This window comes from Tachyglossus aculeatus, assembly GCF_015852505.1.
Source record: "Tachyglossus aculeatus isolate mTacAcu1 chromosome 12 unlocalized genomic scaffold, mTacAcu1.pri SUPER_6_unloc_2, whole genome shotgun sequence".
Taxonomy (NCBI): domain Eukaryota; kingdom Metazoa; phylum Chordata; class Mammalia; order Monotremata; family Tachyglossidae; genus Tachyglossus; species Tachyglossus aculeatus.
Window position 1 is genome coordinate 9291343 of NW_024044829.1, and position 16845 is coordinate 9308187.

Below are 16845 nucleotides of genomic sequence, written 5' to 3' on the forward strand. Positions count from 1 at the left end.
GGCCAGGAGGTAGAGGGGAACCAGAGCCAGAAGGCCGAGGGGTACCTGGTTCTGGAGACACTGGGACTAGGGCCGGGAGGTAGAGGGGACCCAGGGCCGGGACAGAGAGAGACCCAAAGGATCTGAAGTTAGAAGGAGACCAGGGCCGGGAGACAGAGGGGACCACGGCCAGGAGGCAGAGGGGGACCAGGGCCGGAAGGCCGAGGGGTACTTGGGCCGGAAGGCAGAGTGGGGCCAGGGTCACGAGGCAGGGAGTCAGAGGGGGACCAGGGATGGGAGGCAGAGAGGGACCAGGGCCGGGAGGTAGAGTGGGACCAGGGCCGGAAGGCAGAAGTGTACCTGGGTCCGGAGATGGGGTACCAGGCCTGAAAGGTAGAGGGGACCCAGGTCCAGGACGGAGAGAGAACCAAGGGCCTAGATGTAGAAGGAGAACGGGGTCGTGAGGCAGAGTGGGACCAGAGCCACGAGGCAGGGGGAGGTAAGGCAGGGAGTCAGAAGGGGACCAGTCCTGGGAGGCAGAGCTGTACCTGGATCAGGAGACAGGGTGACCAGGGCCAGGAGGTAGAGGGGAACGAGAGCCAGGAGGCAGAGGGATACCTGATTCTGGAGACACTGGGACTAGGGCCGGGAGGTAGAGGGGACCCAGGGACGGGACAGAGAGAGACTCACAGGATCTGGAGGTGGAAGAAGACCAGGGCCGGGAGACAGAGGGGACCAGGGCCCGGAGGTAGAGGGGGACCGAGGGGTACCTGGGCCGGAAGGCAGAGTGGGGTCAGGGACACGAGGCAGGGAGTCAGAGGGGGACCAGGGCTGGGAGGCAGAGAAGGACCAGGCCCGGGACGTAGAGAAGGACCAGGGCCGGAAGGCAGAAGTGTACCTGGGCCCGGAAATTGGGGACCAGGCCCGAAAGGTAGAGGGGACCCGGGTCCAGGACAGAGAGAGACCCAAGGGCCTAGATGTAGAAGGAGAACAGGGTCGGGAGGCAGAGTGGGGCCAGGGCCACGAGGCAGGGGGAAGTAAGGCAGAGAGTCAGAGGGGGACCAGGGCCGGGAGACAGAGGGGACCAGGGCCGGGAGATAGAGGGGGACCAGGGCCAGAAGGCAGGGGGGTACCTGGGCCGGAAGGCAGAGTGGGACACGAGGCAAGGAGTCAGAGGGGGACCAGGGCTGGGAGGCAGAGAAGTACCAGGGCCGGAAGGCAGATGGGTACCTGGGCCCGGAGATGGGAGACAAAGCCCGAAAGGTAGAGGAGACCCATGTCCAGGACGGACAGAGAGCCACGGGTCTGGATTTAGAAGGAGAACGGGGCCAGGATGCAGAGGGGGACCAGGGCCGGAAGGTAGAAGGGGATCAGGGCGAGGAGGTAGAGGGGTACCAGGGCTGGGGAAAGGGGGACCAGGCGCGGGAGGCAGAGGGGTACCTGGGCGGGAGAATGGGGTACCAGGCCTGGGAGGGACAGGGGATCCAGGGACGGTACGGTGAGTGACCCAAGGGCCTGGAGGTAGACGTAGACTAGGGCCGGGAGGCAGAGGGGGCCCAGGGCCAAGAGGAGAGGGGCCAGGGCAGCGAGTCAGAGGGGGACGCGGGCCGGGAGGCAGTGGGGTAGCTGGGACAGGAAACAAGGCAACCAGGGCTGGGAGGTAGAGGAGAGCCAGAGCCAGAACGGAGAGTGACCCAAGTTCCTGAAGGTAGAACGAGACCAGATCCGTGTGGCACAGAGGGACTAGGACCGGGAGGCAGAGGGGAACCAGGACAGGGCGGCAGAGAGGGAAGAGGAACAGGAGGCAGAAGGGTTACCTGGGCCGGGAGACGGGGGACCAGGGCCGGGAGGTAGAGGGGATCCATCTCCGGGACGGAGAGAGACCCAGGGGCCTGGAAGTAGAAGGAGGCAAAGGCCAGAGGCTCAGGAGGAAAAGGCCCGGGGGGCAGATGGGGACGAGGGCCGGGAGCCAGAGGGGGACCAAGGCCAGGAGGCAGAGGGGGACCAGGGCCAGGAGGCTGAGAGGTACCTGGGCTGGAAGGCAAAGGGGGACCAGGGTCAAGAAGGGGGCAGAAAAGGGAAGGGAGGCAGATGGGGATCAGGGCCTGGAGGCAGAAGGGGACCAGGGCCAGGAGGCAAGGGGTTCCTGGACTGGGAGAAGGGAGACTAGGGTCTGGAGCCTTGGGTGACTAGGGCTGGGAGGCAGAAGGGGATCAGGGCCAGGAGGCAGAGGGGTACCGGGGCCCGGAGAAGGGAGATTAGGGTCGGGAGGCAGAGGGGGACCAGGGCCAGGAGGCAAGGGGTTCCTGGGCTGGGAGACGGGGGACTAGGGCTAGGAGGCAGAGGAGTACCTGGGCTGGGAGACCTGAGTTCCAGGGCTGGGAGACAGGGGGACCTCGGCCGGAAGGTAGAGGGTCCCAGGGCCGGGAAGGAGAAAGTGGCCAGGGCTTGGAGTTAGTGAGAAACCAGGGCTGACAGAACAGGGGAACCCATGGCCGGGACGGAGAGAGTCCCATGGCCCATGGCTTGGAGGGAGAGGGGGACCAGCGCAGGGAGGCAGAGAGAAACCTGGCCCCGGAGACAGGGGGACCAGAGCTGCAAGGTAGAGGTACACCAGGGCTGGCAGAACAGGGGCATCAGGGCATGGAGGTAGAGGGGACCAATGGCCGGGACAGAGAGGGACCCAGTGGCCTGGAGATGGTGGGAGACCAGGGCCGAGAGGTCCAAAGGGACCGGGAGATAGGGGACTAGGGCTGGGAGGCCCATTGCTGGGTAGGGACCGTCCCTATGTGTTGCAAATTTTCACTTCCCAAAGGCTTAGTACAGTGCTCTGCACACAGTAAGCGCTCAATAAATACGATTGAATGAATGAATGGGTGACCATGGCCCGGAGGCAGAGAGGTACCCGGGCCGGTAGACGGGGAACTAGGGCCGGGAAGCAGAGCGGAACCAGGGCCGGGAGGCAGAGGGGTATCTGGGCCGAGAAGCGGTGTGACAAGGACAGGGAGGCAGAGGGCGTCCAGGACCGGGAGAAAGAGGGAGACCAGGGCCGGTAGACAGGGCGACCAGGGCCGGGAGTCAGAGGGGTCCCTGGCCGGGAGACAGGGGGACCAGGACCGGGAGTCAGAGTGGTACCTGTGCCGGGAGACTGGGGGACTAGGGTTGAGCAGCATAGGGGGAACCAGGCCCGAGAGGCAGCGGGTGACCAGGTCAGAGAGGCAGAGGCAGACCAGAGTCGCGAAGCAGAGGGAGACCAGGGCGGTAATGCAGAGGGGGATCAGGGCCTGGAAGGCAGAGGGGGATCAGGGCCGGGAGGCAGAGGGTGAGCAGGCCCGGGAGGCAAAGGGAGAACAGGACCGAGAGGCAGAGGGGGGCCAGGGCCAGTAAATGGCGAATAAGCCGGCAGGCAGAGTGGTACCACTGCCTCCCTGCCCTTGTACCCCCGGCTTCTCAGAAGTAAAGGAGAACTAGGGCCGAAGGTCAGAGGGGGACCCGGGACCTAAGGGAAGGTGTGACCAAGGCAGGGAGGCAGAGGGGGACCAGGGCGGAGAGGCATAGAGGGACTAAGGCTAGGACGCAGAGGCACCATGGCCGGAACTTGGAGGAGACCCAAGGCCGAGAGGCAGAGGGGAACCAGGGCAGGGAGGCAGTGGGGGACCATGGCCAGGAGGCGGAGAGGTACCTTGGCCAGGAGACGGGGGTTCAGGGCTTGGAGAATGAGGGGGACCAGGGCCCGGAGGCAGAAGTGTATCTGTGCCGCAAGGCAGAAGGAAACCAGGGCCGAGACGGGGCGGGAGACAAGGGCAGCGAGTCAGAGGGGACCAGGTCTTGGAGGCAGAGGGGGTCCAGGGCCAGGAGGCAGAGGGGTACTTGGGCTGGGAGATGGGGGACCAGGGTCGGGAGGCAGACGGGGACCAGGGCCGGGAAACCGGGACCATGTCCTGCTGGCAGATTGATTCTTCTGCCTCCCTGCCCTTGTCGCCCCGCTTCTTGGAACTAAAGGGGAAGTAGTGCTGTCAGCAACAGGTGAACCAGGGATGGGAGGCAGAGGGGGACCAGAGCAGGGTGGCAGGGGGGACCAGGGCCAAGGGTGGCGAGGTGGGAAGGGACTAGGGCAGAGAGGCAGAGGAGTACCCGGGCCAGTAGATGGTGGACCTGGGCCGGGAGGTAGAGGAGAACCAGGGCCAGGAGGCAGAGGGTTACCTGGTCCAGGAGGTAAACGGGGACGATGGTCGATTAGCGGGGGGGACAAGGGCGAGGGGGCAGAGGTTTACCTGGGCCGAGAGAAAGGGGGACAAGGGCCGGGAGGCGCTTGGTACAGTGCTCTGCACACAGTAAGCGCTCAAGAAGTACAACTGACTGAACGAAAAGGAGACCAGGGCCCGGAGCCACAGAGGGACCAGGGCCGAGAGATAAAGGGGGACCAGGGCAACATGGCAGAAGTAGATCAGGGCTAGGTGGCAGAGGGGTACCTATGCCGGGAGACAGCGGGACCATGGCCTGGAGGTAAAGGGGACCCAAGTCCTGGATGGAGAGAGAAACAAGGAGACCAGGGGCGGGTGGCACAGAGTGTCCAGGGCCGGGCGGCAGAGGGGGACCAGTGCAGGGAAGCAGAAGGAAACCAGGGCCAGGAGGCAGAAGGAGACCAGGGAAGGATGCCAAGGGGTTCCTGGGCCCGGAGATGGGGGAACAGGGCAGGGAGGCCGAGGGGTACCTGGGCTGAGAGGCAAAGGGTGACAAGGGCAAAGAAGTGGGGGCGACAAAGACAGGGATGCCGAGGGGGACCAGGCCCTGGAGGCAGAGAGGGACCAGGGCTAGGAGGCAGAGGGGTACCCTGGCCGGAGAACAGGGGAACCAGGGCCGGGAGGCAGATTGGGACCAGGACGGCTAGGCAGAGGGGGACCAGGTCCAAGATGCAGAGAGGTACCTAGGCCGGGTGACATGGAACCATGACCGGGATATAGAGGAGACTCACCCAAGGGCTTGGAGGTAGAAGAAACCAAGTCCGAGAGGCCCTGGGGGATCAGGGCCGATAGGCACAGAGTAACCAGGTTTGGGAGTCAGGGGAGACCAGGGCGGGGTTGCAGGGGCGGACCAAGGGCAGGAGGCCGACGGGTACCTGAACTGGGAGACAGGTGGACCAGTGCCAGGAGGTGGAGGGGTACCTGGGCCTGGAGGCAGATGGGGACCACGGCGGGTTGGCAGAGGGGCACCATGGCCAGGAGAAAGAGGGGTACCTAGGCCAAGATACAGTGGACTAGGGCCAGGAGGCAGAGGGGTACCTGGTTCTTGAGGCTGGGGGACCAGGGCCGGGAGGTCGGGGGAACCCAGGGCTGGGAGGCGGAGGGGGACCAGGGCAGGGAGGCAGTGGGGGACCAGGGCCAGGAGGCAGAGGGGTACCTGGGCCGGGAGACCCGGGATCAGGGCTGGGAGGATGAGGGGGACCAGGACCCGGAGGCAGAGGGGTACCTGGGCCATAAAGCAAATGGGGACCAGGCCCGAGAAGCAGTGGGGGACAAGGGCAGCGAGCCAGAGGGGTACCAGGTCCTGGAGGCAGAGGGGGACCAGGGCCAGGAGGAAGAGGGGTACCTAGGCCAGGATACAGTGGACTAGGGCCAGGAGGCAGAGGGGTACCTGGTTCTTGAGGCTGGGGGACCAGGGCCGGGAGGTCGGGGGAACCCAGGGCCCGGAGGCGGAGGGGGACCAGGGCAGGGAGGCAGTGGGGGACCAGGGCCAGGAGGCAGAGGGGTACCTGGGCCGGGAGACCCGGGATCAGGGCTGGGAGGATGAGGGGGACCAGGACCCGGAGGCAGAGGGGTACCTGGGCCATAAAGCAAATGGGGACCAGGCCCGAGAAGCAGTGGGGAACAAGGGCAGCGAGCCAGAGAGGGACCAGGTCCTGGAGGCAGAGGGGGACCAGGGCCAGGAGGCTGAGGGGTACTTGGGCCGGGAGACGGGGCACCAGGGTGGGGAGGCAGAAGGGGACCTGGGCCGGGAAACGGAGACCAGATCCTGTGGGCAGATTTGTTCCTCTGCTTCCCTGCCCTTGTCCCCCGCTTCTTGGAACTGAAGGGGAACCAGCGCCGTCAGGCACAGGGGAATGAGGGATGGGAGGCAGAGCTGGACCAGGGCAGTTGGCAGGGGGAACCAGGGCCAAGAGAAGGGGGGCGACGAGGGCAGGGAGGCAGAGGGGGACCAGGACCTGGAGGCTGGGGGTGACCAGGTCCGGGAGGCAGAGGGGGACCTGGGCCGGGAGGCAGACGAGTACCCGGACCGGTAGATGGTGGACCGGGGCCGGGAGGTAGAGGGGGACCAGGGCCAGGAGGCAGTGGGGTACCTGGGCCGGTACGCAAAGGGGGACCAGGGCCGAGTAGGGTGGGGGACAAGGTCAGAGAGGCAGAGGGGGACAAGGTCTGTTAGACAGGGGACCAGAGACGCCAGGCAGAAGAGTACCTGGGCCGGGAGACAGGGGCCCTGGGGCTGGGAGGCAGAGCGGTACTTGTGCCGGGAGACAGTGGGACTAGGGCTGAGAAGCAGAGGGGAACCAGGGCCGAGAGGTAGGGGGTGACGGGGTCAGAGAGGCAGAGGCCGGCCAGGGCCTGGAAGCAGAGGAGAAGTAATCATGATGATGGTATTTATTAAGCCCTTACTGTGTGCCAAGCACCGTACCTAAGCCCTGGCGTAGATAAAAGAAAATCATGTTGGACACAGACCCTATCCCATTCAGATTCATTCATTCAATCGTATTTATTGAGCGCTTACTGTGTGCAGAGCAGTGTACTAAGCGCTTGGAAAGTACATGTGGCGGTTATAGTGGCTATCATTGTTAGATACCGTAAGTGGAAAGAGCCCGGTCTTTGGAGTCAGAGGTCCTGTGTTCAAATCCCGGCTCCACCAATTTTCAGCTGTGTGACTCTGGGCAAGTCACTTCTCTGGGCCTCAGTTCCCTCATCTGGAAAATGGGGATGAAGACCGTGAGCCCCCCGTGGGACAACGTGGTCACCTTGTAACCTCCCCAGCGCTTAGAACAGTGCTTTGCACATAGTAAGCGCTTAATAAATGCCATTATTATTCTTTTAGACTGTGAGCCCACCTTTTAGACTGTGAGCCCACTGTTGGGTAGGGACTGTCTCTATATGTTGCCAACTTGTACTTCCCAAGCCCTAAGTACAGTGTTCTGCACACAGTAAGTGTTCAATAAATACGATTGATTGATTGATTACAAGTTGGGAGCATATAGAGACCGTCCCTACACAACACTGGGCTCACAGTCTAGAAGGGGAAGACAGAGAACAAAACAAAACATATTAAGAAAATAAAATAAATATAATAAATATGTACAAATAAAATAGAAAAATCAATAGAGTAATAAATATGTACAAACATACATACATATATACAGGTGCTTTGGGGAGGGGAAGGAGGTAAGGCGGGGGGATGGGGAGGGGGAGGAGGGGGAGAAGAAGGAGAGGGCTCAGTCTTGGAAGGCCTCCTGGAGGAGGCGAGCTCTCAGTAGGGCTTTGAAGGGATCTCAGTCTAAATTGGAGGGAGAACGGGAATTTAATACCCACTTTTCAGATGAGGAATCTGAGGCACAGAAATGTTACGGGAACGTAACTACCAGCTCTGTTTGATTGTACTCGCCCAAGTACTTAGCACAGTGCTCTGCACACAGTCAGTGGTTAGTAAGTCAGTTGCTTAATGAACTTGCCAAAGGTCCCGCAGCGGGCAGGTGGTGGAGCTGGGATTAGAACCCAGGGCCTCTTACTCCCAGGTCCGTGCTCTTTGCTCTAGGCCACACTTTTCCCCATGGTGCTTACCCATGCTTTTTCTCCTAAGGACTGGGTGTTTGTTCATCTTGTCCAATTTTGAGCATAGCCATTTTTTTTCTCAAGATTCAAACAGGATCCCATTTTGCTGATATCAAAGGTTCTACTTGTATATGAGCCAAATGGATTTTACATGACTCAGTGGGACAGTGGGTGACACAGTAAGGGATCAAAAGCTGTTGACCCCTGTTAACGGCTTGAAGAGTGCTTGGTCTCAGTGGGTCTGAAAGCCATACTGTGGGGCGCGGTATTTCAGGAAGCAGATAATGATAATCATAACGATGATATTTATTAAGCGTTTACTGTATGTCCATTACTGTACAAAGCGCTGGAGTAGAGAAAAGCCAATCAGGTTGAACACAGTCCCTGTCCCACATGGGGCTCACGGTTTTAATTCCAATTTTCCAGCTGAGGGAGAAGTCAAGTGACTTGGTCGCCGTCACCCAACAGAAATATGGGAGCTGGGATTAGAACCCAGGTCCTCCGGACTCCTGAGCCCGGGCTCTATCCACTAGACAGTGCCGCTTCCCATAGCGGGATGGTGTGTCGGCGGACGTAAGTCTTACAGCGATTGCTCTTTCCTAGGGAAGGCTTTCGATTCTGAAAATCTGCACTGCGAAAACCCCGCTGGGGGCAGACGTATCCTTGGCAGCGCAGACCCTCCAGTTCTCCGGAGCCGACCTCAGTAACCTGTGCCTAGAAGTGAATTCCCAGATGGGGGTCAGTTAGCGCAGGGCTCAGAGCAGAGGAAGTGCTCAGGAAATACTGTGAATTGGAGGAGATGCCAGCGGGAGAGAGGGGGCCAGCTGGGAGAGGATTGAGACAGAGCTCGGTATTCCGGCCTGACTCTGTTCGGATGTCCCGGGAGATTGGAAGTCTTCAGTCTGGACATCAGCTCTCCCTGGATTCCATCTACCCCCCCCCCCCCCCACTTTCTGCAAGCAGCCATCCCAGGTGAACCAGTGGTTTAGGGGGAAGCAGTTTCCCATCCCCCAAACTCAGACTCCCCCTTTTTGTTGCCCCTCGCCGATGGCATCTCCCCCTGACGTAGCCATCCCAACGAACCGGACAATTCATTTTAGGTTTTGGTTATTTTGGTTCAAATTTTTCAAAGGTCTCAGGAATCCTGAAGGATATTTGGAGGAGAATCCTGTCATTCTAGACTGTACACTCCTTTTGGGCAGGGAATGTGCCTGCTAATTTGGTTGTCTTGGATTCTTCCACGTGCTCAGTACAGTGCTTTGCACATAGTAAGTGCTCAATAAATAGCATCGATTGATAGCTTAGCACACGTGTTTCCGAGGCGAGAGGTCCTTGGGGTGTCTCTCTCATGGAGAGTGCACCAGTAGTAACCACTGCTTCAGTGGTAAATTGGCAGGAAGATGACATTCATTCAATCATTTATTGAGCGCTTAGTATAGGTAAAGCACTGTACTAAGCTCTTGGGAGAGAGTAAAAAGACACATTTCCCTACCACCTCCCAAGACTGAGTTCTGAGCTTATTATTCTGTAGCCTCTTGCTTGGAGCTGCTCCCACAGACTTGTTTCTGAAAGTGGGGTAGAAAGAAGTTTGACCTCCCTACCTGTTCCATCAAACTAACAGCTTTGCTCGATTCACTTTAAGGCTGTCTTGCCGGCTCTACAGCAGAACGGTCTGGAAGCCATCCCCGTGAAACAGAAGCACTTCCTGAGATCCCTCGTGAGCGTGTGACCGTCGATACTCCAGAAAGACTTGGATTTTTATGAAGGCTTATTTAGAAAATTATTCTCTGATTTAGAATTATTCTCTGATTTAGAGAAGCTGTAAAGACCACCCGTCCATTGTTTGGTCCTGTGGACTGCAACCTCACATTTGGGTGGTTGGCTTTCGTATCCGGGCGATGGCCCCAGTGTTCTGGAGCACCGTCCACGCGTCGTTGTATCTGGGAAACGGCAATGTTTGCCTGCTTCTTTATAAAGGACCTTTAATTATCGTTTGCCCAAAACATGCCTCTCTTCATTTGAGGAGCCAGAATTCTCAGCCACCATTCAGATAGCAGTAATAAAATAATAATAATAATGGTATTTGTTAAGGTAATGGTCAGGGAATGTGTCTGTTTTATTGTTTCGTTGAACACTCCCAAGCACTTAGAATGGTGCCCTGCACACCGTAAGCACTCAATAAATATGATTGGTTGATTGGCTTACTGTGTGCAGAGCACTGTGCTAATCCCTGGGCAAGAGTACACAGGTGGGACTTGGACAGAGACCCTCTCTCAAGGGGGTGCTCCATCTGTGACTCTAGGTCACATCGGAACAAGTAGGCAAACATTGAAGCAGCATCAAGGGCCAGGGACAAATACACAGTACACAAAATCCAGGTTAAAGACTCTCCCAAGCACCCAGAAGTTTTTTTGTTTTTTTATGATGTTTGTTAATCGCTTTCCTACATGTCAAGTGCATTGTTCTAAGCACTAGGGTAGACACAAGCTAATCAGTTCGGATATAGTCCGTGTCCCACATGGAGCTCACAGTCTTAATCTCCATTTTCCAGATGAGGTGACTGGGGTTCAGTGAAGTGACATCCCAGGTCAGGCAAACAAGTGGCAGAGTCGGAATTAGAACCTCGAGCCTTCTGACTCCCGGGCCCGCGCTCTATCCAGGGGGCTACACTGCTGCCCTTGGGAGTTGTCCATGCAACAGGCATGGGAATGTAATTCCACCCAGCACATGTTTGGGCCCAAGTCCCCAGTGTCAGCTACCTCTCCTGGATGAGGATTTGGGGTTTTCCTTTATGTTATTAAGCACTTTTCATTCATTCAATTCAATTTATTGAGTGCTTACTGAGTGCAGAGCACTGTACCACGCGTTTGGAAAGTACAATTCAGCAACAGAGACAATCCCCACCCACAATGGGCTCACAGTCTAGAAGGGGGGAGACAGACATCAAAATAAGTAAACAGGCATCAATAGCATCAATATAAATAAATAGAATTATATATAAATACACAGTAATAAATAGAATTATAAATGTATCTATACATACACAAGTGCTGGGGGGAGCAGAGGAAAGGGGGGCTTAGTCTGGGAAGACCTCCTGGAGGAGGTGAGCGTTCAGCAGGGCTTTGAAAAAGGGAAGTGTGCTAGTTTGGCAGATTTGAGGAAAGAGGGCATTCCAGGCCAGAGGTAGGGTCAGGAGTCAAAGGCGGGACAGGCAAGAACAAGACACATTGAGAAGGTAAACGGCACCAGAGGAGTGGAGTGTGAGGACTGGGATGTAGAAGAAGAGAAGGGAGGTGAGTTGGAGGGGACAAGGTGATAGAGAGCTTTGAAGCCAATAGGAGTCTTTGCTTGATACAAAGATTGGTAGGCAACCACATACTATGTACCAGGCACTTTACTAAACGCTGGGGTAGGTACAAGCTGATCAGATTGGACACAGTCCCTGTCCTGCCTTAGCTCACGATCTGAATCTCCATTTTACAGATGAGGTGACTGAGCTAAAGAAAAATGAAGTGACCTGCCCAAGGTCACGCAGCAGAGTGTTGTATTATTAACCATATTTATTGAGTGGTTACTATATGCAAAGCACTGTGCTAAATGTTTGGGAGAGGACAATATACCATCAAACACATTCCCTGCCTACAATCGAGCTCACAATCTATAGGAAGAGACAGACATTAATATAAATACATAAATAAATTACAGATATGTACATATGTGCCATGGGAAAGGGAGATAGGAGGAGTGAAGGTGCAAGTATGAGTGGAAAAGAAGGGAGTGGAAGAAAAGGGTACAGTCAGGGAAACCTTCCTGGAGGAGATGGGCTTTCGATAAAGCTTTGAAGTGGGGGAGAGCAATTATCAGTATGAAAGTAGGAAGGGAGTTTCCAGGCCAGAGATAGGTTGTGGGTGAGAGGTCGGCAGCGAGAGAAATGAGATCGAGGTAAAGTGAGAAGGTTAGTAACAGAGGAACAAATTTACAAGCTGGGTTGGAGGAGAATAGCGAAGTGAGGTAGGAGGGGCGAGGCGATTAAGTGTTTTAAAACCAATGATGGGTTTTTGTTTCTTGTGGAGGTAGATGGGCAACCACTACAGTTTCTAGTGGGGAAACAAGATCTGAATGTTTTTGAAGGAAAATGATTCGGGGAGCAGAATGGAGTATGGACTGGATTGGGCAGAGACAGGAGGCAGGGAGGTGAGCAAGGAGGGTGATACAGTAATCTAGGCGGGCTAAGTGCTTGTATTAATGTGGTTGTTTGGATGGAGAGGAAGGGGTGAATTTTGCCAAGTTTGGGAAGGTAGAACTGACAGGATTTAGTAATGACTTGAATATGTGGGTGGAACGAGAGAGGATTCAAGGATAATACAAAGGTTATGGGCTTGAGAGACAGGAAGGATGGTGGTGTCGTCGGCAGCGATGGGAAAATGAGCAGGAGGACAGGGTTCGTGGGGGAAGAAAAGTTCAGTTTTAACCATATTAAGTTTGAAGTGACGAGAGGACATCCTTGAAGTAAGGAGGAAATGCAAGACTGCATAGCAGGAGCGAGATCAGGGCTGGAGGTGTAGATTTGGGTGTCATCAGCATAGAGGTGATATTTGAAGCTGTGTGAGCGAATGAATTTTCCAAGGGATCGTAGATGGAGAAAAGACAGGGACCAAGAACTGAACCTTGAGGGACACGCACAGTTAGGGGATGGGCTCAGAGGAAGCAGTGTGGTGAGAGAGGCCCCCAACTCACACCAGTGGAGCGAATGTCTGTTGGGTTCTGGGGGCCAGGAGATAGGGGGCTTGAGAATGTACCACTGTCGGGCAGGGGTTTGCTCTGGTGAGGAGGCAGGGGGAGGTAGAAACTTCCACTTGGTCTTCTTGTAGTTTAGCCATCAAATGCGCCCAAGGAGGTTTCTGGGAATCAAGTTACAAAACCCAGAGTTCCTAAGTTTTCCATCTGATGGTGGAGAGCAGAGGGCAGGAGTTGGGGAACTGGCCCAGTCTCCCCTCTCCCCTTTGCACCGTCAAAAGGAGGGAGAAGATTCTGGAAGCCACTGGCAGCTGGGACACTGAGTGTGCTGTGGAGGCCTGTAGAGAATGCCTGTCAGTGGCCGACTTGTCCTGCTCTACCTGGGTGTTGTCTGGTGAGTGACTGCTTTGATTCGGGGGTGGGGAGGGACCATTGTTTGAGGGTGGGGGGTTGTCTTTGAGGGGACCCTTCCTCCTGGGAGCAACAGGTAGCCATAGCCCAGCATGGCAGTAGCATCTCTAACGACTTCAACGACTTTGACCCATTCCTCACCTTCCTTCTCTCCTTCTCCGTGCCCACTCTGATCCTCGGAGACTTCAATATCCACATGGATATCCCTAACGACTCCTCTGCCGCCCGCCTTCTATCTCTCCTTGACGCTGCCGACCTCTTCCTCCACCCCACCTCACCCACTCACCAACTTGGTCATACCCTCGACCTCATCATCTCCTACCGCTGCACTGCGTCCACCCTTACCAACTCTGAAATCCCTCTCTCTGATCATAATCTTCTCACCTGCCTCCTCACTCACACTCCTTTCCCCTGTAAATCCGTATTACTCCCTCACAGAGATCTCCGCTCTCTGGACCCCACCCATTTTTCGGAGCGCCTCACACACCACCTCGCTGCCCTCTCCTCTCTACCCAGTCTTGATGACCAGATTACTGCTCTCAACTCTACCCTTTCTACTCAGCTAGACTCACTCGCTCCCCTTTCCCTTCGCCGCTCTCGCACCACTAACCCACAGCCCTGGATCACTGCCACTGTCTGCCTCCTTCGCTCTTATGCTCGAGCTGCCGAACGCTGCCGGCGAAAGTCTAAACACCATGCCAACCTCGTTCACTTCAAGTTTTCCTTTCCTGCCTTAACTCAGCCCTGTCTTCTGCCAGACAAAACTATTTCTCCTCCCTTATTGGCACCCACGCCCATCACCCCCGCCAGCTCTTCCGTACACTCAACTCCCTTCTCAGGCCCCCGGTTCCTCCCCCTCCTCCTTCCCTCACCCCCAACGATCTGGCCTCCTACTTCATTAACAAAATTACATCCATCAGGTCCGACCTCCCCAATGTCTCTTCCCCCCTTTCTCCATCCCCCCGGCTCTCACCACTCTCTGCTACTCTCCCATCCTTCCCAGCAGTGTCCTCAGAAGAGCTCTCCTCCCTCCTCTCAAGTGCTACTCTGGCCACCTGTGCTTCTGACCCCATTCCCTCTCATCTCATTAAATCTCTCGCTCCATCCCTCCTCCCCTCCTTAACTTCCATCTTCAACCGCTCACTCTCCACTGGTTCCTTCCCCTCTGCCTTCAAACATGCCCATGTCTCTCCCATCCTAAAAAAACCCTCTTTTGACCCCACCTCACCTTCTAGTTATCGTCCCATATCCCTCCTACCATTCCTTTCCAAACTCCTTGAACGAGTTGTTTACACTCGCTGCCTAGAATTCCTCAATAACAACTCTCTCTTCGACCCCCTCCAGTCTGGCTTCCGTCCCCTACATTCCACGGAAACTGCCCTCTCAAAGGTCACCAATGACCTCCTGCTTGCCAAATCCAACGGCTCCTACTCTGTCCTAATCCTCCTCGACCTCTAAGCTGCCTTTGACACTGTGGACCACCCCCTTCTTCTCAACACGCTATCTGACCTTGGCTTCACAGACTCCGTCCTCTCCTGGTTCTCCTCTTACCTCTCTGGTCGTTCTTTCTCAATCTCTTTTGCAGGCTCCTCCTCCCCCTCCCATTCTCTCACTGTGGGGGTTCCCCAAGGTTCAGTGCTTGGTCCCCTTCTGTTCTCGATCTACACGCACTCCCTTGGTGACCTCATTCGCTTCCACGGCTTCAACTATCATCTCTACGCTGATGACACCCAGATCTACATCTCTGCCCCTGCTCTCTCCCCCTCTCTCCAGGCTCGCATCTCCTCCTGCCTTCAGGACATCTCCATTTGGATGTCTGCCCGCCACCTAAAGCTCAACATGTCGAAGACTGAACTCCTTGTCTTCCCTCCCAAACCTTGCCCTCTCCCTGACTTTCCCATCTCTGTTGACAGCACTACCATCCTTCCCATCTCACAAGCCGGCAACCTTGGTGTCATCCTCGACTCCACTCTCTCATTCACCCCTCACATCCAAGCCGTGACCAAAACCTGCCGGTCTCAGCTCCACAACATTGCCAAGATCCGCCCTTTCCTCTCCATCCCAACCGCTACCCTGTTCATTCAAGCTCTCTTCCTATCCCGTCTGGACTACTGCATCAGCCTTCTCTCTGATCTCCCATCCTCGTGTCTCTCTCCACTTCAATCCATACTTCATGCTGCTGCCCGGATTATCTTTGTCCAGAAACGCTCTGGACATATCACTCCCCTCCTCAAAAATCTCCAGTGGCTACCAATCAATCTGCGCATCAGGCAGAAACTCCTCACCCTCGGCTTCAAGGCTCTCAATCACCTCGCCCCCTTCTACCTCACCTTCCTTCTCTCCTTCTACAGCCCAGTCCGCACCCTCCGCTCCTCCACCACTGATCTCCTCACCGTACCTCGCTCTCGCCTGTCCCGCCATCGACCCCCGGCCCACTTCATCCCCCGGGCCTGGAATGCCCTCCCTCTGCCCATCCGCCAAGCTAGCTCTCTTCCTCCCTTCAAGGCCCTGCTGAGAGCTCACCTCCTCCAGGAGGCCTTCCCAGACTGAGCCCCTTCCTTCCTCTCCCCCTCGTCCCCCTCTCCATCCCCCCCACCTTACCTCCTTCCCTTCCCCACAGCACCTGTATATATATATATATATGTTTGTACATTATTTTTTTACTCTATTTATTTATTTATTTATTTTATTTGTACATATCTATTCTATTTATTTTATTTTGTTGGTATGTTTGGTTTTGTTCTCTGTCTCCCCCTTTTAGACTGTGAGCCCACTGTTGGGTAGGGATTGTCTCTATATGTTGCCAATTTGTACTTCCCAAGCGCTTAGTACAGTGCTCTGCACATAGTAAGCGCTCAATAAATACGATTGATGATGATGATGATCTCTAAGGCAGCCATCTGAGGCAGACCTGTTACAGCCTGCCGTGATGGTGGCGGCAGCCCCTCAAGACTCAGCCTAGTGGGAAATGATGCTAATAATTATGGTACTTATTAAGCGCTAACACTTTGCCAGGTACTGTTCTAAGTGCCGGGGGTAGATAAAAATTAATCACGTTGGACATACTCACTGTTCCCCGTGTGGCTCACAGCCTTAATCCCCATTTTACAGATGAGGGAACTGAGGCCCAGATAAGTGAAGTGACTTGGCCAAGGTCCCGCAACAGACAGGTGGCAGAGCCGCGATTAGAACCCAGGTCCTCCTAACTCCCAGGCCCATACTCTACCTACTAAACCATGTTGCTACTGCCCCTCCCTCCTCTCCTCAAGATACCACTCCCTGGGCACACAGCTGTTCACACGCCACCACTTGTGACTTGCTAACCTCAGGTGGCATCCGTTTTGGGTAGGGACCGTCTCTATATTGCAGACCTGTACTTCCCAAGCGCTTAGTACAGTGCTGTGCACACAGTAAGCGCTCAATAATTACGATTGAATGAATGAAGGGCCACCCCAGTTGGGAAAACTCATTAATGAACGGCATTCATTCATTCAATCGTATTTATTGAGCTCTTATTGTGCGCAGAGCACTGCATTGAGCGCTTGGGAGAGGACAGTAGACAATAAGGCACGGGCTTGGGAATCAGAAGGACATGGGTCCTAATCCCAGCTCTGCCATTTACCTGCTGTGCGATTTTGGGGAAGTCACTTCGCTTCACTGAACATCAGTTCCCTCATCTGTAAAATGGGGATTCAACACATGGACTTTGTCCAACCTGATGACCTTGTATCTACTTCAGCGCTTAGAACAGTGCCTGACACAAAGTGCTTGTAAATGCCATTTTACCACAAATATAGTAAAGAGAGACTAGAGCTCAAATCCCAGGTCTGCCAGTGGCCTGATCTCTGTGACCTTGGACAAGTCTTCTCTTAGTTTCTTCATCTCCTTCCCTATTAATTAATTAATA